General features: G+C 41.8%; 1 long non-coding RNA gene across 1 annotated transcript; it reads right to left on the minus strand.

Annotated features, from left to right (window-relative positions):
- Nucleotides 1-2,627: 2,627 nt before the first annotated feature.
- On the minus strand, nt 2,628-3,621 carry LOC118791768. The gene is made up of 2 exons (XR_005005568.1): nt 3,563-3,621; nt 2,628-2,830 (listed from the first exon to the last, which is right to left on the minus strand). It is a non-coding gene; the product is annotated as an uncharacterized LOC118791768 (long non-coding RNA).
- Nucleotides 3,622-24,050: the final 20,429 nt, after the last annotated feature.

The raw sequence follows: 24,050 nt of genomic DNA on the forward strand, positions 1-24,050 counted from the left end.
TCTGCTCACAAGACCAGGAATGCCCCCTGCAGGTAAGCATGCAATTTCCCTACACACACCAAATACCAGCACCGTTACCCTTTCACACTCACAGACACTAGTGCACCCCTTCTGACTAAAGGTCGCATTAGTCACAGCAAGCCCCTCATGAGTCACACAGTAATGTATCAGTGTGCATTAAGGTGCCTACCCATAGGGCCCCCTCTCCTATCCCCAGAGTTCAGCACAAACTGTGACAGAGGTCTGGTTAAGTGGAGCACTTCCCCACATATGCTCAGACACAAACAGCACGAGGATGGTGCTTTGGCAACCACTCTGCCAGCACCGAAAACAGCACCCAAAATAAATAAAGAAGAAAACCACTAAAAGCTTTAACTTTAACCCTTGCTTCCACCTGGCCTGCTGTTGGCTGTGCTGCTGCCTGCCAACAGGCAATTCCTTTCCGTGAGCCATACCCTTGTCCCCTTGTCACACTTTTGGTGCCGGAAGAATAATCATTCAGAATGTGTCCTTTATTTGCTCAGGGGCATCATCCTGGCGAGCAGTCCAGCCTCTGTGGCTTGCCTGGTTTGTCTGCTTCACCCAGGTCCCGGCAGATAACACCACCACTCTCTTTCCAGCTGGCGTGCCTGTGTGTCACTATCCAAAGCATCCCGCAGCAACACCAACAAAAACACATCGACTCAAAAGTAATAAGCATACACAGAGAACATGCTCCAAATAATCCCCCAACAACCTCACCTCCTCACCTCCCCTTTGTCAATTATAACATGGCACATTGCAGATGCTCTTATGGCAAGCAGCTTGAATTACTTGTACACATTACTTACTTGCATTACTCAGATTACCTAGTATGTCTAATACTTAGACACAGTGCATTGAATAAAGTGGCATGAAAAGTTGCACAAACAGGACACCACTAACCACACATGAGTGACAGTGTCAAACATAGCGTTGAGATCACAGATGTGTGCCTAGATTGACATGTAAGTGCAAAGCAATAATTACTACTTCAAGACTATACCATTCCAAACTCAATGCTGACACATACCACATGCATTCATGCAACCTCCTCTTTCAGAGTTACATAAAACTCTGAAATAATTTTCCACATATATTATTGCACATTAGAGGGATGCTTGATTAGTTAAGCTGAGGTGTAGCCTGAAGAGGTGTGTCTTCGGTCTGTGATGAAAGCTGGCCAGCGTTTGAGGTGTTCTGACTGAAACGGGAAGCTAGTTCCACCACATAGGGGCCAGTACAGACAGCAGGCATGACCAGGATGTGAGGTCACGAGACGGGGGAACAGCCAAGCACCCTAAAGAAGTTGAGAGCAGTGGTTTGCCTGGTGTATAGGGTCAGGCAAACCACTAAGGATAAGAGGGAGACACTGTCCTCAGTACTCAATAGGGTACCACCAGCATTTTGAAGCGAATGCGAGTCATTACCACTCACCAGTGAAGGGAGATCAGCAAGAGTGAGACACGGAAGAATTTGGGGACATTGTGGAGCAATCGAGCAGTAGCATTCTGTATAAGCTGCAGGGATTTGATCACACATGCTGCCAGGGCAGTTATATGGGTAGAAGGGAAGCAGGGCTTGTGCCAGGGGGCGGGTTGAGCAGGTGATGAGGAGGGGGCAAATTCTTCTGATTCACACTCATGAAACTCATCTCATACATACATCCGTCTGTTGTTGTGGGAAAACACACATACACCTCCTGTGTCTGTAACAATGTACTCTCTGAAAGCTGAGGTTGATTGCAAAGAAATCACAGAGCACTCGCTTATGTGGTGGTCATTTTCTGCAATGTACATCAACGTTAACAGATAAAAACAATTTATTGGTATATATTATTAGTATCAGGGCACAGGCACGGACTCACATGCAGATCAGGTGTAATCAGGTTCCAAGAGGCTTTATTGGAAGGGGAAATCACAGGGCAGGTTTGTAATAGCAGAAGAGGCAGGATCAAAACCAGAAAGGCAGTCTGAAGCAGAACAAACAAGGAGCAGGGATCAAAAACAGGAAGAGGGTCAAACCAGGCAGGCAGAACAGGCAACCAAGGCAGGGCAGTGGGCAGGGACAAAGTCAAGCGAAAGTCAGCACAGAAACAATCAATGAATAATCAGATGGGTAAAAAACAGGTAGGCACTTGTTACGAACTGGCAACAAGACAGACAAGCAGGCAGGGCTAACGAGGAAATGGTGATGCAGGTGGGCAGGCAGGCAGGTGGGGACAGTCAGGAAATCGGGTGGGCGGGGACAGGGCAGGAACACATGGGATCTGTAAACAAAAGCACATGAACACTGACAGACAGGGAGAACCACAAAAACAGCAGCTAGGGAGCCGAAGTACTGACATATTAGTATATACCATGACACAATACACTGATTATGGCCTGTATGTTTCTGTCTGCACTATGATTTATGATTTCTTTGTTGGTGTACCTTTTTGGATTTTTGACTGACACATTGAACATGAAATTAATTGTATAAAACTATATTCCATAATGTGGAAAGCTTCTAAATTCATATTTTTGCTATATGTATTTTAGTTTAGTATGCAGTGATATTTGCATAAGAAGATTGTTTGTGCTGTTATGTCAGACCTCAAAGCAGAATGGTAAATGACAATTTTTTTATTTCATTCCAATGTCATTTCATCAACCTCTCTCCTTATCCATTTTTACTTTCTGGTCTTGAGATATTTCTCATCTAACTTATGTCCACCAACAATATGGATGAAGATTCCAGCCTTTTCATTATACGCTGGGCCTGCTCTCCAGATGGATTAATGCACAACTCCATCCCACGTTTATTGGTAACTCTGAAATGCAAACAGAAGTGGTGAGGGTTACACAAATTAATGAGTCACCAGATGTCAGGGCTAGACACAGCTTCAGGTTCCAAATGGGTTTAATGATTGTTAATCATTAAAGGCTAATCACAGATCAGAAACAGGCAGGGCCGAAAACTGGAAGGCAGGCCGTGGACAGAATCAGGGACAGGAACCGGAGCAGGCAGGCACGAACAAGGTCGGTGCACTGCAAGGTAGAGAAACCGGGAAAGCAAACGGGCAGAAAAACTGGCGGGGACGAAACAGGTGAGAATACACTGCAACAAACTAGCAGCAGGACAGAGACACTCAGGGAAGACATAGGGCAGGGCAGACGAGGGGATGGGAAGCAGGTGTGCAGGCAGGCGGGTGAAGGCAATGAGGCAATCAGGCAGGTGGAGACAAGGCGGGGAGCACGGCAGGGCTACAAACACAAGGAACAACAAAAGTACATGGACCGGGGAAAACAAAAACACCACAGTTAGGGGCCTGGAGTACTGACACCAGATGCTTCAGTTGTAACTCCTACATTTTAGACCTCCCAGTTATGGAATACATATCTCTGATCTTTTCATTTAAGCATTTCACAGTGGCATATTAAGTAATATGTGGGGAAATAAATTATTGAAACTGAGGGACATTCCTTTCGCCAAATTTTGTATGTTATATGGTAAAGCACATGAAAGGTAATGGCAACCATTAATAACACAAGAAATGACTTACATCATGCCATCTTGAGAACAGCCTGGATGTGTTCTCTTGTAGCTGATAATTGATTTTTCTGTATAGTCAAAGCAGCATTTCTCTGAACCAAAGTTATCTGTAAACACACAATTAGTAAAGTTTCTTATATTAGAGAAAAAGAGGTAAAGAGAGAGAGAAGAGAATAGAGTGAGAGTGAAAGAGAGCGAGAGAGGCAGAGAGAGGGCTAGAAGGTAACTTACACTCGGAAAACACCAGGGCACACAGGGCAGAGAGAAGCAGAGCGCTGAAGATCAGGGAGATGGGCTTCATCTTGCTGCTTAAGTAAGGCTGGTGCGGGCAAATTGATGTTATGTCAGACCTGGCCCTCTATTTAAAGCCTTCCAGTGATGGATCCAGGACTTTTCTCCATGCCCACTCCTAGCCCTCCCTGCCAGCCCCAGCACAAATGAAGTCATGACCTGAGCAAACCCTAAATGATTAACCAGAGTAAGCAGACTATGCCCTTTGCATGTGTAAGCTATGCCTTTACCGTGGTGAAGAGCACTGGATGCTTATGTCGGGAGCCGCCGACGTTGGCCTCCGCTACCCCAGCACAGGTTCCCTCAAAGGATCCGCCCGCCAGACAACCAGGACACCAAGAGTACAGGTACAAAGACTTTAAGTAAAGGCACCACAATTCATAAATGCTCTTTAGACCTCCCCTCCTAACCTTCCTCTCCCCCTCACCACGGCAGCCCTTCCCTCGTCCCGCTCTCCCCACAAGGGCCTGGTGCCAGGAGCGAGACTTCCCTCCCCCACACAGCACCAAAAGCCTAGGCACACCATAAGAATATCCCCATGCACTCTCACACACACACACACACCACACAGTGACCATTGAGACTCATCTCCTGCGCCGGCCCTCGTCACAGAGGCAAGGCCCCTCTCGGCCGCCCAAGGGTGGGGGGGGTACCACACACCAGGGAGGAGTAGGTCCACTCACACGCATGCACACACGCACACAATGTCAGGGCACAGGCAAGGACTCAGGCGTGGACCACGAGAACTCCAGAATCCAGGCGTTTAACAGACTCAAAGAACAAACAGGCAATCCAAAACAGGCAGGGTCAAAATACCAGGAAGGCAGTCCAAACACAGTCAGGAATCAAAGCCGGGGACAGGCAGGGTCAAACCAGGTAGTCAGGAAGATCAGGTGAACAGGGCAGGACAGCAGGCAGGAGCAAGGTCAAAGAGCAGGCAGGGTCAATTCAGGGAACAGCGATCAGGCAGAAAACACAGCAGGAACAAGACAGGTAAAGGCACACTGCAACAAACTGGCAACAAGACAGAGACAAGCAGGGTAGATATAGGGCTGGGCTGATGAGGAGATGGGAAGCAGGTGTGTAAGCAGGCAGGAGGGGATGATCGGGTGGGCGGAGACAGGGCGGAGAGCGGGGCAGGGCTAGAACACAAGGAAAAACAAAAGCACATGGACAGGGAAAAACAAAACACAATAGCTAGGGGGCGGGAGCACTGACACACAAGGGGAAAAAAAGGGGGGGGGGTGCAACTTGGCCCACGCCTCGATGCCAGGCCTCGCTTGCAGCCCAAAATAATAAAAATATTAAAATAATATAAAAAACCCCAAAGAAAAGGGCGGAGTGCTGCTGGTGTTCTTGGTCCTGACTGCTGCCTCCAGACGCTGAGGTTCGCTGCTTGTTCACCTCATGCAGCTCCGGAGCAGGAATTTTGGCCGATGAAATGACATTGGAATGAAATAACAAACCGAGCCAAAACAATATTCGCCAAAAGGAAAAGAAACCCGGCCAAAAACATACAAACAAAACCAAAACCCCAAAAAACCAAAAAAAGCAACAAAAAATAACCAAACAAAACAAAACTATTCTCCCCCCTAAAACTGTGAGCAGAGCCTTCCTTTCCCGAGCCGTCCGTCCCCCGACTGTCTGAATCGTTGTGTTCGATCGATTCAATTATGTTACATTACATTACATGCATTTAGCAGATGCTCTTATCCAGAGCGACATCCAGCACAATAGAACATAAGTGTATCCATTCAAGTTAGATGAGCAACAGTGTCCAGGCTAACAACACTCACACACTCAGTCTGTGTGAGCATAACATCATTAAAGCCCTACCCAAAGTTAACTTGTGCAACTTGACTAGGCAACAGAAACCAAGTACACTAGAACACAGAATCCATAATACAAACACTACATGTAAAATAAACATCAATCCTAGAGGTAGCAGGTGTTAGGGTGTGGGGTTTGAGGTGGAACCAAGATGCAGTCTGAAGAGCTGGGTCTTCAGTCTGCGATGGAAGATGGCCAGGGATTCTGCTGTCCTGACCTCTGTTGGGAATTCATTTTACCACTGAGAGACCAGTACAGACAGGGATTGTGTTAGAGAGGAACAACAGACAGACAGCAGGCATGACCGGGATGTAAGGTCATGAGAAGGGGGGGCACTGAGGGAGCTACTGCCCTCAGTAATCAATAGGGTACCACCAGCATTTTGAAGCGGATGCGAGTCATTACCACTCACCAGTGAAGGGAGATCAGCAAGAGTGAGACACGGAAGAATTTGGGGACATTGTGGAGCAATCGAGCAGTAGCATTCTGTATAAGCTGCAGGGATTTGATCACACATGCAGCCAGGGCAGTTATATGGGTAGAAGGGAAGCAGGGCTTGTGCCAGGGGGTGGGTTGAGCATGTGATGAGGAGGGGGCAAATTCTTCTGATTCACACTCATGAAACTCATCTCATACATACATCCGTCTGTTGTTGTGGGAAAACACACATACACCTCCAGTGTCTGTAACAATGTACTCTCTGAAAGCTGAGGTGGATTGCAAAGATAAATCACAGAGCACTCGCTTATGTGGTGGTCATCATTTTCTGTGATGTACATCAACGTTACCAGATAACAGTGATAACAATTACATTTATTGGTATATATTATTAGTATCTACACTATCAGCAACAGCTTGCCTCTTTACTGCAAAATAATCAGAAGAATATTCAAGATGATCCATTATGATTATGGCTTGTATACCTAATGCTGCTGTCTGCATTATGATTTGTGATATTTGTTCTTTGGGGTACATGGTGTACCTTTTTGGTTTTTTTTTTTGACAATGCATTGAACATGGGATGATTTGTATAAAAATTTATTCCATTATATGTGGAAAGCTTCCAAATTCAGATTTAGGAGTTCATAGTTTCAAGGTCATAGTTTTGCACTCTGTAGTGATGTTTACATAATACGATAATTTGAGCTGTTATGTCAGACCTCAAAGCAGAATGGGAAATGACATGAAAAATTTGTGAAATATAAACCTTTGCTTGTTATTGTGTTGAATCCCAAAGGTAAATGCTGTCCAGCAAGGTTCGATCTCAGCAATAGCAGCCTAAAAATGCACCCAAGAATCAACACTGGATATAATAAATGTGTGACATATATCTTTATTTCATTACAATATAATTTTATAAACCTCTTTCCTCCTTATCCACTTTTATTTCCTGGTCTTGTTGAGATATTTCTCATCTAACTAAATTTTATATGGATTTTGTACAATCTGCAACTTTCACTCTATTTAAATATGCAAGTAGTAAATTTTGTACAGTGTATACACAGGAACGTACTGATAACTACAGCAGTAAAGCCATAACTGTTGTTGAATGTCTTCATGAATGTAGCAATGATGAAAATGAAATGGTCCCTGCTCTTATTGTAAAAAATGAAATTCAGTGGTGATGAATAGCCAGGCTCCTCACACTATAGCACCATGCGTGGAAAAAAAAAGAACTTTAAAATATGTATCTGAGCATGTATGTCTGCTTGTACCAAATATCAGTACACCATTCCTAGGTCATTATTAGTTGTTTTTAGGCTTCTGTGCTCCCGCGTTCAGCCTCTTCATTATACGCTGGGCCAGCTCTCCAGATGGATTAATGCACAACTCCATCCCACGTTTATTGGTAACTCTGAAATATAAACAGAAGTGGTGAGGGTTACATAGCTTAAAGACTTGGTCAGATGCTTCAGTTGTAATTCCTACATTTTAGACCTCCCAGTTATGGAATACATATCTCTGATCTTTTCATTCAAACATTTCACAATGGCATATTAAGCAATTTGTGGGGAAATAGACACAAATTATTGAAATTGGACATTCCTTTCCTTTTGCCAAATTTCATATGTTATATGGTAAAGTACAAGGTAATGGCAACCATTAATAAAACAAGAAATGACTTACATTATGCCATCTTGAGAGCAGCCTGGATGTGTTTTCTTGTAGCTGATAATTGATTTTTCATATTTGACTTCTGTATAGTCAAAGCAGCATTTCTCTGGACCAAAGCTATCTGTAAACACACAATATATTTTTCATTAATAAAGTTTCTTATATTAGAGAAATAGAGAGAGATAGAGGGAAACAGAGAGAGAGAGAGAGAGAGAGAGAGAGAGAGAGAGAGAGATAAGAGAAGAGGAGGAGGAAGAGAGTTAGAGAGAGACAGATAAAGAAAGAGAAAAAGGAGAGAGAGAGAGAGAGAGAGAGAGAGAGAGAGAGAGAGAGGGCTAGAAGGTAACTTACACTCGGAAAACACCAGGGCACACAGGGCAGAGAGAAGCAGAGCACTGAAGATCAGGGAGGTTGGCTTCATCTTGCTGTTTTTTGGGTAACGCTGCTGAACTGGTGTGGGTTGTCCGCTTGAAAGGCTCGAGTGGCTTCATATCAAATCTGGCCCTCTATTTATTGGGGAGCCTTGCAGTGATGGATCCCACACTTTCCAATACCGCCCTCCCTTCCAGTCCCGGCACAAATGAGGTCATGACCAGAAAAACCCCCACATGATGACCAGGGTGAACAGACCAGCATGCACTTTGGAAAGAGAGGAACAGAAACAGGAAGCAACATTTGAGGTATGCCTTTCCTGTGGTGAGGAGCACTTGATGTTTATGTGGCTGACACTTTTTATTTATCTGATCTGACTCTCACACTGATAAGTCAGCATGCACAGATATCTTGCTGAGACAGAGCCCCTCTTTCATATTGATATACCCCATTCTGAAAACCATAACCCGAATAGGCAGCATGCCCATTCTGAGAAACAAGAATAAAACATTAGTGGTGGTCATAATCATGATCCATGTAAAGAGCTTATTAATGTGTGCATGCAAATGTAGTTGTCGAAGTCTTTATAACTTGGATAATGTCCTTAACATACCACACCATACATAATGATTGAATGAATAGTCAGAACATGAGTCTGACTTTTTTCTACTTCTATGGTAACTTTTTTCTGCCAATCTTGCTTTTATTAAGACTGTCTATGTAACATCCTGTAACTGTCTTGTCTGTACTATACATTCTACAGTATATTGTTGTTGATTTTGGAGAGCTATGACTATGCCAGCTCTCCAGCTCTGTAAAGATATCTTCTTATTTTGCTTTTTCTCTTCTTCTATTCATGAAAGCTGCCACTTTGGCCAGTTTGCTGTCAGCATGCCTGGTTAATTTGTCAGTGTAAACTAAAACATTTACCTTCATTATGTGTGTTTATAATCTTACTAAGTGCTAAATACCTCTAATTTAATGCCAAACTTCTCCATTCTTCAATTAAATCAAATGATAAGTCATAATGTTAACCCTGGTGGTATAGGGTGCTTTATAAGAGTGGAAAAACATAGTCCCCTCTACAAAAAAGCAGCAAGCAAGCAGGGCTGTGTGTATACAGAAATACATGAGCTTCCTGTCTCAAAACCAGATGTGGTTGGTATCGGCATGATGTTCAGATGAAGTTGTACTAGAGGGTCTGGTAATTACCACTTTATTCTACCTGTACAGCTGAAGACTCCAAAGCATGCTCCCATTTTAGCTTCCTGTGCTTTCATGGTCCAACATTTATATCAATATACTACATTATTTTAACATCCAATTTGAAATATGGCTTTTCAAAATACCGGATTTTGTTTTGGATGCAAACTTTGTCTGGCTATAGTATAATGCTTTATTGATAGGGCTTCAACATCACACCATTTGTTATGCCAATGTCAGGTGTTTGACGAAGATCTTGAAGCTCTTGATATTTTTAAATGAAAAATATTTTCCTCCAGATACATAAATGGAAGCACTTTTAAGGGTGTAGAGAATTATGACAAATGCAACAAACACATGCTCATGCACATGTTCATTTTTATGTTCACATGTCATTGGTCAAAGATTACCAGTGATTGCCATATGGAGAGTGTTATTTTAGAACATCAGTTTGCATGACAATAATCATCATGATGCATATATCCCGTCCCTCTTGGACTATAATGCAGAAATGCAGGGGACTTTCCTGTAGGTGACTGCATGATGTGGAGATCAAAGTGACTTAAAAGCTATTTTAAAAAATCTAACCACAAAACCATGTGTCAGAGACAACACAAAACACAAACGGAGAGCAATGGTTTATTTGCCACTCAATGGTTCCAATACATATAGTTCCTTTATGGCCCTCATGTTTAAATTTACATTGGTCATTTTAGTTTTCTTTGTCAATTATATGATACTGTAGTCAAGTCAAAATCAACTGATTAACACTCATTAAAGTAATCGCAGTCAAATATCCCTTCGTCATTGTGCGCCTGTCTGCCTGACGAGAAGAAGACATGCTGAGGTAATATTAAAACTGACTCACACGTGCACTAATTCATCCACGCAGCATTGCGCTTGTAAACTGGAGCAAAGCTGAACACTTGAAAAACACGCATCACTGTGCACTGCCAACAAAAATACAAAGCAAATGTGAGCTGCATGCAAGCTGTGCCTGTGTTACAGGGAATGGAAGTCTCTAGCACTTCTTCACCATACAGCTGCCATCACACATACAGTAATAACGCGAACCCTGACAGCCGAGGCTGGTTGTGCGGACGAATTTGTGCAGAGCTTGTGCTAGAGTGGTCGGCATAATCTTCTTTGATGTACTGGAAAGAGATAAGCAGTCTGCACAGATAAGATCAGCCTCCCACATGCATTTTGCACTATTCAAGAGGGTATTTCTGTTACATCAACCTCACAAAATTTCCGGAAAAAAAAACTTGACCTGAGGGATGCGATACAAGCCCTTAATACTAATATAATATGATAGTACAAACACACAAACACACAAACACACACACATACACACACACTACATTGCATTCATTTAGTAGACGCTCTTATCCAGAGTGACATCCAGAGAACAAGAGAACAGGAGTGTATCCATTCAAGTTAAATCAGCAACAGAGTCAGACCAGGCTGACAACACTCCCAGGCCAGTGAATGTGAGCACAAAGTAATGCAAGTAGCAGGTGTTAGGGGGTGGAGATTGAGCTGGAACCAAGAAGCATTCTGAAGAGCTGGGTGTTCAGTCTGTGTCAGAAGATGGCCACTGATTCTGCTGTCCCCCAAGGAAAGTTCATTCCACCACTGGAGGACCAGTACAGATAGGCATCATGGCTGAGAGAAGCAACCCTGTTGGGAAAGGACAGCCAGTTTCCCCAATGTTACAGAGTGTAGCAATCTGACCAGTACATACAGTTTGAAGAATGATTGTTGATTTGATTATTCACATGCCAGCACCAAGGTTTGAACTTCATACGAGTAGTAACAGGAACCTAGTGAAGTAAGGTGAGCAGGGGTGTGACTTGACTACAATTAGAGTGGTTGTAGACAAGTTGTGAAGCTGCATTCTGGATTAACTGCAGTGATATGATAGCACAGGCAGAAAGACAAGCAAGGAGGGAGTTACAGTAGTCCAGGCATGAAAGGACCAGGGCCTGAACTAGGAGCTGCATAGACTACACAGTGAGGTAAGGGCAGATCCTTCAGATGTTGTATAAAAGAATCTTCATGCCCAACTTACTGCTGCAACCTGAGAGGAGAGGGACAGTTGATTATGAAGCATTACCCCAAGGCTTTTGACAGTAGCAGTACTATTGGTAAAAAAAAACAAAGCTTGTAGAGTTTAGACTTGAGAGATCTTGAAAAGGGAATGACCTGGAGGGGATGTAAAACATCTCAGTCTTAGCCAGGTTAAGCTTCAGGTAGTCCACCATCCACTGTGAAATGCCCTTAAGGCAAGCTGAGATGCATAGACCTTTGTGTCAGATGGTGGAAAAGCTGAGTGTCATCTGAATAGAAGTAGTATGAAAAGCCATGGGAAGAGATGACAGACCCAAGAGATTGCATGTAAAGAGAGAAAAGGAGAGGGCTAAGCGCAGAGCCTTGCGGGACACCATTACCCAGGCTGTGGGGTCTAGACAAACCACCATTCCAAAACACCCTGAAAAAGTGTTCAGAGAGGTAGGATTGAACCCCAAGAAGAGTGGTGTCAGAAATCCCCAATGTAGCTACAGTAGACAAAAGAAGGGTGTGGTCTGCTGTATAAAAGGCTGCAGAAAGGTCCAGAGTATGGACTGGATGCTCTGGCTAAGTTAAGAGCCTCGGTGATGGAAAAGAGGGCAGTCTCTGTGAAATGACCAGCCCTGAAGCCAGACTAGAAAGGGTCAAGAAGCTTGTACTGTAAGAGGAAAGATCATAGCTAGTTAGCCACTGCACATTCTAGTATTTTGGAAAGAAAGTGAAGGAGAGAGACCAGTTGATAATTCTGGACAGCAGATGGGTTGAGAGTTATTTTCTTCATCAGTGGTGTGACTCATGCCTCCTTGAAGTCTGCAGGCACACAGCCTGTGAAGAGTGAAGAATTCATCAGAGCAGAGATGAATGGTAGAAAGCAGGGGATGAGGGTCTGCAGGAGAGGTGAGGGAAAGCGATCTAGGGCACAGATGGTAGGTCAGTGTGATGTCAGGAGTTGAGCAACATCAACATCTGAGAGTGGACAGAATTTAGAGAGTGGAGGGGATGAGAGAGGGAGGGTGGAAAAAGAAGAAGAGGACAGGGATGAAGGCCATGTTGACTGAAGTTTCAAATGTCTGTAATCTTATTCTTAAAGCGATCTGCAAAGTCTTCTGCAGAGAGATCAGAGGGGCTGGAGGAGAGGGAGGATTAAGGAAGGAAGAGAAGGCAAAAAAAAGTCTATATGGGTTAGATAGTGAGTTTGGAATCTTGCATTAATGAAAGGAAGTGGAAGTCACACATGATGACAATGTGAAAGGAGAGTTTGATAATTCATCAGATCGGCAGAGGAGCTGCATATTTCTCCACTCTCACACTCACTGTTCTGCGGCATGAAGTTTGGTCCTGTTCGTATGGAGTGAATCTGTTGGCCATGGACAAGGCAGAGTGGGTCATGCAGGCTGGGAATTAAGAGGACACAGAGAATCAAGGAAAGACGACAGTGGGGAGAGAAAGGAGGATGCAACAGAATCAGTAAAAAGTTTGGTGAAAGAATTAAGGGATGGAAGATAACTGTGGAAGCAAAAATTGAAGTTGAGAGGTTATGTATGTTACAGTGAGAAGTGACAGAGGTAGGCACAGAAGAGCATTGTGGAGGAGGTAGAGAAAAGGAGTCAAAGTAGTGGTCAGAGAGGTGGAAGGGGGTAACTTTCTGAAGCAGAGCAGTCCCTCAGAAAGACCAGGTCCAGCTGTTTGCCTGCTTTGTATGTCTGAGGTAACTGCATTAGGGTGAAGTCAAAGGAGTAGAGCAGGGGGAGGGATGCAGAAGCTTAAGGGGACTGTAGGTGAATGTTGAAGTCCCCCAGGAGGATCAGAGGGATTCCATCCTCTAGGAAGGACATGAGGAGAACATCCAGTCCCTCGTGGAAGTCTCCCAGGGGGCCAGGTAGTCTGTAAACAACAACAATGCACATTATAGAGGGGTTAGTGATGAAATTCAAAAGAGGAGATAGAGAGATGGAAGAGAGGGAGAACAGAGCTTTTCCAGGACTGATATATGAGCAGCCCAGTCCCACCACCCTCCCCAGGGGGTTGGGGTGTGTGGATGAAGGAGTATGCAGCAGAGAGGGCTCCTGAGGTTGCGGTGTTGGCCAGGTTTATCCACGTCTCTGTGAGGATGACAAACTGGAAGGAGAGGAGGGAGGCATAGGTTGTGAGGAAGTCAGCTTTCTGGGTTGCAGACTGACAGTTCCACAGGCTTCCTGCAACAGCCAGGTTGTTGGTGAGTGTTTAAGAGGGATATTTAAGGCTGGAGATAAAGCGAGACTGAGGAGGACAGTGAGAGCACACATCTTCTGCAGGAGATGGTGACAGTTATTAGGAGACACATAATGTATTGTTGTTCTCCCTGATGTTCTCCCTCGACGGACTCTCACAGACAGACTGCCTTGTCTTTGTCTGACTCAGGCCGCCGCTGTACCGTCACCCCTGCTACTTAAATACTACAGCTAATTAATAAGGTGGCTTCATTCTTTTGTTTTCAAAGTTATTGACGAATAGTGATTTTAACTTCCACTTTCAATTCCATTTTACATCAGAGAGTTCATTGAAAGCTGGTGGTATCACTCACAGGTCTAAGTTTTTCTGTTTTCTGATAGAGGAAGTCATGAACTCCAACACACACCTGGACATTTTGGGCTTTTCTTCCATGAAACTCAAGCTTGGTCAAAAATAGAGATCACAGCATGACAGTGATTCAGAGAATTCATCCAAATTTACAATAAAATGATCATATATATTGAGCATAATGCCACATTAAGCATTTAACCACAGTCTTATCCTATTTTTAGCATTCATAATACTTGAAGGAATTCATAATTATTGATGTATATGTATATGTATGTATAACCATTTATACAGCTGAAGTATATTTAGTAGTATTAGACATGTTACACAATGTAATTATAAATAACATGGTAAACATTTGAAGGAAGTGGTAATATGTGGCTATGACTATTTATGAATGATTATAGTGCTACAGAGAACTTGAATGTGAATTAATGATTATGAAAGCAGATGTGCACTCTTTTGCAGCTAAAACACGTTTGATTTATTTGATTCATGGCTTGTTTATTATTAATTGATTAGTAGGAAACAAATGGTAGGAATAATAATGATAATTATAATGATTTATTATAGTGGGGCCCCATAGTGAGTATTGACTCAGCAGCCCAAAATATTTTTCCTGAGAGGCGTAAAAAAGCATTTGTGGTTCTGTAAGTTGTATGCGGGGTGATTTTATCATCTAGTGTTGAAGTGGAAATAGGTGGTGTAGGAAACAACCTTTAACCACTTCAGATACGTGGGCCAAGCTGCGGTGAAAATGAAGAAGCTGTGAAGAAGAACTGCCAAAGTAGTCTAATGCTGAGGCCACTAATTAGCAGCTTCTAAAAAAAGTCTCCCATGGAAAAAAATAGAATGTCAGGAGAACACCGAAGAGCCAAGCGGTCAGTTCAGAAACTCCCCCCCTGATTTTTGAAACCCATTACGTCATACCTCTTAAATTGTGCATTGCTTGCCAAACACAAAATGTCACCACATTTAGAGTTCCAGACGACATACAGTAATAATTGCTCTTATAAGAAGAATATCATGCAGTATGATTAATTCATTGTGATTGATTCTGGGTAAAAGTTTCGTTTTATGAATGACAATGAATAAGGTGCATATTGATAACAACAGGTCTTCAATATTCTGAACAGTACTGAGCAGTCAAGTAAGAATTTACAAAATGAGTGTATGACTGAGGGGGATAAATAAATAGGCCATTAATGAAATAGATTATGCTCTTAAATTGATTCAGATACAGCTAGTTTCTTTATCATGCCCTTTTCAATTTCAGAACGATCTGTCACCTTTTATTAACTGCAGGCTAATGAAGCTAGCCACTTTCATTATCACTTGTTTGCATCTAAAGTTTGGTTGTCATATCCAATGACAACGCCCTCCTCTGTGCATATCTGGGAACATTCTTATGACCACAAAGTCCAATGTGTGATGCGTACTGCCTATTACAGAGAGGGCCCACAAAGTTTGGTGGTGCAGGCGCAGCCATGGTGCCTCCTCTGGTGCCAGTTTATGTACTTTTGTAAGGTGTTCTGATTCACTAAATCTTATTATGTACATACGTGTGCCTTTGTCAGTATTGTCAGTCAATGGACATCAATGGGAACGACATGTGCTATAGGGAGGTTCATATGGGGTTTCTTTATGGAGCTGTACTTCAATCTTTGTATATACAGAATGTGCACCCAATAGCCAAATAAAATAGATAGCCATATAGGAGCATGTAAATGGAAACCATATCTGTGAAAGGTTTTAATGATCAACAATTTTACTATATTACTCTCAGTAATGCTGTAAAAATATTAATTAACCATGAAGTCATTTGGCAAAATGTTGTTATTATAGATGCGCATCATGGACACAGAATCAACTTCTCTTGAACAATTACATTCTGGAAAAAAACAGTTTGACTTTATAATCAGACAGTTGGAGTTACAGCTCTGGAATAAAATTTCACACGATACAAATCAGGAGCAGCATGGGTTCCAGTTACAAGATCAATAGGAAATATATTTAAGCAAATGTTTAATCAGATGAAAGTTAAAGATGAGCACCTTATGAACACTAGGAAAAACATGCAGGTGAATTAACATGGGTAAATAGAATTATCCATGATCCGACTCTCTCTAGGTGAATCAGGCCTGAGGTGGACACGGAGCCAGTGGCCTAAGTGAATGAACCATCTGGAAGGGACTGTCCACCCCAGGCTGGGGAGCAGAGGGGTATTGATCTACACTCCCAGATATGTGCACTCCTTCACTGAAATCATCACAGCAGCCAGCTTAAGCACATTTCCAGTGAAAAAAAGACCTGTTAAACCACCCTCTTCAAAAACATTGTGTGTGTTTCTCACATGTAATTATTTTTTCTAGAATAGAGGTTAAGAATATGGGTGCAATGCATACACCATGTCAATGTCATGTCATTTATGTCAAAACATCTGCACACACTTACTTATGTCATTGATTTATGAATTTCAATATCTCATTCATTTACATAGCTGTATACTTGTCCATTGGTTATTTCCATGTACATAACTTAACTATGGCAGTTAAACCACACATAACGGTGGGTGTTTGTCAAATTTAGCAAAGGTCAGAGTCAAATTCCCCTATAGGGGGTCACATGCTGTGGCTAGGGAGAGAGATATTTCTCACTGAGGTGTTTTTCAATGCTAAATTGATCCAATCTATTTATAATTCACTGCTTGTTGACCCTGTGTCAGCAGCCACTGCAGTGTCATGTGTGAATCTTGTAAGAAGGAAAGCCTCTTCTTTGTGTGGGAGAGACTTTGATGGGGGAACTCCCCTTTCAGTGGGAGGTTTGCTCATCTCCAGGGTGGATGAATTTAATTTTTTACGCAAATTCAGTTTTCCTTAATATAAACTGTCTTGGATCACAACTAAAACCTTTTTTGTAAAACCTTTTGTAAAAAACTTTGTAATGTGTCCACCATTTTACTGAGAGGACTTTTTCTTTATTTTGTTTTATGCAGGAATTCCAGACATGTATAAGGAGAGAATGACAGCCCGCTCAATTTAGATATGGGAATGGGGAAATTCCAGTGTTACAGTAGCAATTCACAAATGACACACATAACTTACAGAAACACACAAAATGAGGTAGATAACACACACAATGAGGTAGATAACATATGTAGGTAGCCACACATGTACAAGGTAGATTACTTCTGGGTACTTTCCAGCCTTCTCAACCCCATCTCCAGTAATTAGGTGCAACATGTTGTTACTGACTCAACTGGTTCAGTTGCTAAAGGCAGACAATGGTTATCATCAGATTGCACTTCTAACTAATAGCCACTGAGTGGAGCCATCACAAAGGATAAAATATATTTCCACATCTGTGGTTGGAAACACCATGCTAAGGCACTCTGTTTATTTGTGCAGGGACTTTTTGCCCGTAACACCTGATCCTTGAATAGAATAAAGATTTTACCATAAAATTACAGGGTTAGGATTAGGGGTGGGTAATCTAATTTTAAATTACTCTTGCACAGAAAGTGCCTGGAGTGTTTGCATATTTGATTCAAATATTCTATTAAATATATATTCATTACTGTAAGAAAAATACCTAAATTCTCAATGACCAGTTTTATTCCATACATTACATAAAGTAAATGCTGATAAATGCAAATGATTAAGTTTGTTACCAACATCTGGTTTGGGAGTGTGGTCATTTTCATGTCATTGTAAATCTGATGGGAGCTGGAGATCTTAACAATGAGCAGACCAGAGCAAGATGTGTGCCCATCTTCAATTGTGACTCTCCCAGCCCAATGGCCAATCAGTGCAGACAGTTCCCCAACTATGACACGTGACAGAAGGCCTTCGTAGAACATCACATTTATGAACAAAAAATGTATTCAAACATTGTTTGAGAGTTTATTTTATCTCCTGCAACACCCCATTACAAGATATAATCTATTCACCAACAATAATCCTTTCATTGGGAACCATATATTTTTTTAATAGGGGCAAAGTATCAAGCCCCAGTGACTGCAGTGTGTTGAAGTGTAGTGTGGTGCTTGTATCTCAGAAGTTGAGTTTGCCCTTGTGCTGTTGAGCAAGGTGACTGGCCTGAATTGCTTCAGTAAGATGTACATACTGTATGTAGCCTCCTAAGTTCTCAGTCAGCTAGTGCACCTGTTCTACAGTGGCAGAACAAATTGGCTTCTCTTTGCTGGAGTAAGGGTAGGCTTTTTCCTTGTCTCACAGCTTTCAGGAACCCTCCAACTTGTTGAACACCTATGAGCCACTCAGATGGCATCAGTGGAGAGGCACCTACTGCCTTATCAGTCTTTGCTTGCCTGTAGTGTAGTGTGGCCCTCTCAGTGTGAAAAACAGTCACTGCAGTAGACTGAATGTGAATATGTCAAACAAATGCATTCATCACCCTGCTTGTATGAGCACAGATGTTGTTGTGGTGAGAGAAGCCAAATATGTAATTGGTAATTCCAAGGGAGGGAAGGGGGGTGATGGGGGAAAAGCATTAAAAATCTCCACCTGTTTATCTTGATAATATATTTAAACAGATGAGCTATATCCAGAGCTAGTCACTCTGGATATGTCTGTCAACTACTAAGCAAATAAGTAATATAATTATGTCTCATATATAACCACTGCTCTGCTCTGCTCTGTTTCATGGAACCAATGTAATACGAGCCACAACGAAGCACAAGCGTGCCGATGTCCCCACAGAGCCGGCGTATGAGAAAACGTGATTTCACTTCCTGCAGGCGATGAGGGGCTGCTGTCGAAAAACATCCTGCCACGCTCTCTCCCAGCGATATTCCTTTCCTCACAGGATACGAGAAAACGATAGGAGCGGGAGGAAAACAGGAAGATGCAGCTTGTCAGAGGGCTGGGCCGGCTGTCCGTTTCTCCTCTCCTTTTTTCCAATTTTAATCTACTCCTTCCTCTGCTATTTATGAAATATTTGGCGCCAGGCACACAGTAATATCAGGAGTGTGTCCCTGCTATTGTGTTTTTTATCATTGTGCAGGTACCATTCATCATTCCTATCCATCCCCCTTAGTATTCAGATAAGTCCTGTGGGAAGTACAGTTTATCACAGATACTGTAGTCTGCTCATTCATTACTGGTTATCATTTCCTGTGCTGCTTACATGCAACCTCTCTCATATCTCCTTGTAATTTCTGTTTTGTAAAACACACTAGAGAGGTAGCCAATCCCAAAATCAATTTGAGGATGTCTTCCAAAATATACAGTACCAGGCACACTTAAAATGGTCAACTCACACAGCAAGATATATTACCTCTGCACATAATCACAGATAGTCGTACGTGTCAAATTGTCATGGTGACAATTTTTGTTGCATTTTTAGTCACATTTTTAAGTCAGAAAGAGTGCCATGATATTTATGTTTAGTCACTTTGCAGATGCTGTTATACAGAGCGATGTAAAAAGCAAGGGTTTGAAACTGCATCTAACAAAGCCACAAGAACAATGGCACATACAGAATGCAACAGACCACATCACTTTCACAAATAATAGGCCTGCTGTGGGAGTGACATGGGGAAAATCATATTGAATATATTAAAATGTGAGACCATCTGACTTCAGCACAATAATAGTTAGAAAAGCCTTCATTGTGTGTGCAGTGCCTATGAATTCAGGGGCATGGAACTGAATGTCACCGATGTAACGTCTACAGCACTTCCTGACTAGGCTTTTTTCACAAATTGGGTGAAGAATGACTTTCAAAAGCAGAGGTGAAAATTTAATTCCTTATGAAGTTCAGAGAGAGAGACATAAAGTATTACTCTGACAAATTATCAGTGATTTGCCATTTATGATCTAATGTATTTACATGATTGCAGCCCCAATAATAATTTGATCTAATGTATAAACATGATCGTAGGCTCAATGATAATGATAATGAGAAAAAGTACAAATATTTTTGAAAATGATACCCTGGGAAAGTGCTGGACATAACATGCACAGACTAAGTCAGTTGCTTTATGGCTGTGATGTAGCTCCCTTCATCGCGTCTCTTTTTTGATAGAAAAGGGCCGCATTGGTGTTTTTTGCAATCACGTCATGCCCTGTCCCTGGCTTTTTGGTGATATGCTCTTATGCACTGTTGAAACTACAGAAATGATAGTGACCTCAATTGTGCTGCATTTTGCAATTCATTGGTAGGGTCCAGCTGAGCTTAGGTAGGTTACTATAGCAGAGAACAATGAATCAAACAAATTACTAACACAGGGAGTAGAGAGGTCACAGCGAGGCTGGTCTGCAGGTCTCTTGTTGCATTCTCATGACATTTCCAGCAAACAAGGGCTAAACACTCTATTAAATCTCACTTCCCCTTCCCTCTTTCTCTCTCTTTCATGCCAGAAGCATGAGCAAGCGGAGGATGGTGATAACAAAAGCTTATAATTTCAGTGAATGCCAGTAAATAATGAGAACTTCACTGAACAAACAAAGTACATCTATTCCAGTTTGCCTATCAATGGGAAAGCCATGATATTTTCCCATGACACTCCTCACTCAGAAAATATTAAACCCAGTGGAAGATTTAGCTCGACATACAGCACATTCCTTTATCATCTTAGCAAGAGCCTGCTACATCTTGTCCTGCTCTCTGCGCAGCCAGCTGAACAGTTCCCCTGGGTTTCATTTGCAAATGCTCACTGATTTGGCCCAGATCATTTAAAATGATTCTCATTCTAGGTGTTAATGCTGAATGATGAGTGTAAGGTCAAGTTATGGTCATTCATTTATACAAGAACAACCACAGGGGCTGGGCAAGTGTGTCCCAGACACAGTCTGGCCTGTCCTATTCACATGAGCTGTATAGGAATGTTCACAGCTCCAGCTGTTCAGGACCCCATCTGTGACAGTTGACCATGAGTCTGCTTGTTTACCTTGGCCAGAAAATGGCTCTCCAAGGAGGCAAAATCACAAATGATTTTATTTTTTGCTTGCTTCCTTTTTTCTTGTTTGAAAGAGAGGTCCAGCTCACCACCAAGAAATATGAGAGGACATATAACTATTGGACTGCAATCTCAACTGTAATTCAAATACTTGAAAAACATTATTTAAGTGTCTGAAGAGACATTGCACAATGTCTCAGATGCCCTCTCTGGGAGCTTTTAAGTACTAAACAAAAAGACTGCAGTACATGTACAGCATTTCCACTCCAAATCCCACCAGCTCTGTTGTTTTGGAAGTAGAAGTAAGTTTTTTCTTTTTCTTTTGTTTTTCTTTTTTTATTATTTACAAGAGGCCATTACCCCATATTTTTATCAGAGTTTGATAAATATCACAAGAACAAAAGATGAAATCGAAATCTGACTTTGTTTACAGACAGTGGTTTTGGCCCAAGAGAAAACAGCTGTTACTGCGTCAGCCACAGAAATGTGACTGAAATGAGAATATTCGTGATGAGGAGATCATCATCTTGGAGGCTAAACTTGTTACAAACTTGTCTAAGAAGCACACACTGTACAAGCCAGTATTAAGTGGAGCAATGGCTTGTTTAGATGTTCCAAGCTTTTGCAAACCTGCCTTTGTGTGAGGGAGCCACATCCCAATAAACACGTTTAATTCACGTATACTGTAAATATTATATCAATTGAAGGAGATAAACTATAAACTATGTTTCAGAGGATACCCTGGGTGGCCTTGAAGGGAACAGCAATGTTTGAAAAAACAATATTCATAAATTCATCCAAAAAACATTTGCAGCAGCTTGTCCACTAATACATTTGGTGTTGAAAGGGTATCCGTACTCTTACTTTTGAAAAACACCCAGTCTCTAATCACATTGCTTTTCTCCCTCAGTCAAACAAAAGCTTGAGACCAAACAAAATAAGTGCAGGAACAAATAAAAGTCCCTCAATCTTATTTTTGGGTTTCCTTTCATAAAACCCCATGACTTTAGCCATTCTGCAGTGCACCATTTGTCATTTTATTCACCTTGCCCCACCTCCCCCCTCAGGGGTTGTCACGATGGACAGAGGTCCTTGGTCTTATCGTCGCATCCTTGCCACACACACCCTACTGACAGGTGATCAATCAAGGAGGATAACACTCAGAACAAAAATACCACACGGAGAGTGATTACCAACTGTTCCTTAAACTCTCGTATGTCAAGGTCAACACCAATATGTGAGATATGTAAAGATATGGCTGCAAGTTTGGTAAGACCAATTTTTATAATGGTAAATTTACATAATAATTTACATCCCCCAGCTGTGTGCAGTCTGATTTTGGTAATTATAATATTTTTAAGTTGTGAGGGTGGTCAGATTTTTTTATTGATTTTATTAATTCTGGGCTAATATGACTGTTATCCTCATGTTCCTGGAGAGTGGTAGATACAAGTGGGCCCATGGCATAAGGGGAAGTTTGTACCCCTCTCTGGGGAGGGTGCAGACACTGTCCTGCCCTTAATTTGCTCTCTTCCTGAGGTCACAGCAGGGTTGACATGAGCGGGGGTCTCTCACTTTACACACAGGAATGTACTTAAGCCTGTTTTTTCTTTTTTTTTCTCCCAAAAGTGCAAAGGAAACGTGGAGACCCTGAGTCTGTCAACAACACATGTGAGAGATAACACTATACCACTAGTTCATTCTGGGCAACTGCTTGCACATGAGCTTTCTAACCTTTTGACTTTCTCAGCTGTGAGTAGGGGTAGTTTTGTATGTTTTGTAGTAGTCAGCAGTATAACATTTCTAAGCATACGTCTTGTCAGATAATATCCTAGATTCTAGACAACTGATCATCTCAAACTGATGACCAATTTTATTGTTCTCTTTGTTTTTAGATTATTGTTTGAAATCTAATTAGACAAATGCCTTCTGGGGTGCGTTTTTCAAGTCATCTCAGTATTTGAATACCCTTCAACTACCATTCAACATCAACAAAGCTGGAATAATGTGGTTTATGTAAGGGCTGGTAAATGCAGAAGGTGATGAAGAGATGATGATGGGCTGACTGTGTAGAAATGTGTCAACAGTGATCACAAAGGAGGGGGTCAGGGCCAAAATCAAACAAGCAAACAAGCAATGTTTTTCACTACAACAGTGGCTAGTCTGTGGAAATTTCCAGATCTTTGTGTAGGACGTTGTGCTTGTGAGCAGTGTAATGGTACTACACTACCATTGCATACTTTTAGAAACTGTAATACTATATACAATACACAATACTATACACAATACTGTGTATAAAAAAGTTTGACCAAAGATATATTTTTTCTTCTGTACTCTCCAATAAATGCATTCCCCCATGTTGTGTGCAATTAGGCACAGATAGCCTTAATCTGTTGATAATAATTGCAAGGATAGGACTTTGTTGACTCATTTGTAAGTTGGCTATAATATATTTCACATCAGTGGCACCTTTTTATCTTGGTATGATAGAGGCTAAATATGTACCACCAAACTGCTATTGTCCTCAAGTTTGATTGATTAACATGTGTGTCGATTTAAATAAGGATCACCCATCAAAAGCCTGCTTCTTTTTAATTATAATTGTGTGTATGTTATTACCTGGGTAACCTTCTTGCACGTTGCACAAAATTTTTAATTACAACAGGAGGACTGAGAGTGATCCTCAGGTTCTTTTTTTATGAACAAATGATTTAATGTATGCTAATTTCCATATTATAATTAAAAAAGGTAATGCTACCACAAAGGTGATGCTATTGCATTATATGTCATCAAGAACAAAGGGAATCTGCTGCATGTGGGCAAACACCATTTAAACTGACACTCCTCCATGATACGAAGCAGTCAAAGACAAGTTTAGGATGATCAGACATTTAAAGGTAAATATCTAGGCTGTACTTTGAGCTTGGGAGCCTCACCTGTTCCATTCCCCACCAGAGAACAAACCTCTGCCTGCATGCTGGACTCACAGAAACATCCAGTTCACTCATACAGATCAGAGTGTCACTCCTTAGCACTCCACTGATGTAGAATGTTAAGATATGTTATATAACGCATGCTCTCAACAACTACTTTTCACCAGTACAGGATGTAATATCATTGATTTGTCCTGAACTGA

This window comes from Megalops cyprinoides, chromosome 17, assembly GCF_013368585.1.
Source record: "Megalops cyprinoides isolate fMegCyp1 chromosome 17, fMegCyp1.pri, whole genome shotgun sequence".
NCBI classification, from domain to species: Eukaryota; Metazoa; Chordata; class Actinopteri; order Elopiformes; family Megalopidae; genus Megalops; species Megalops cyprinoides.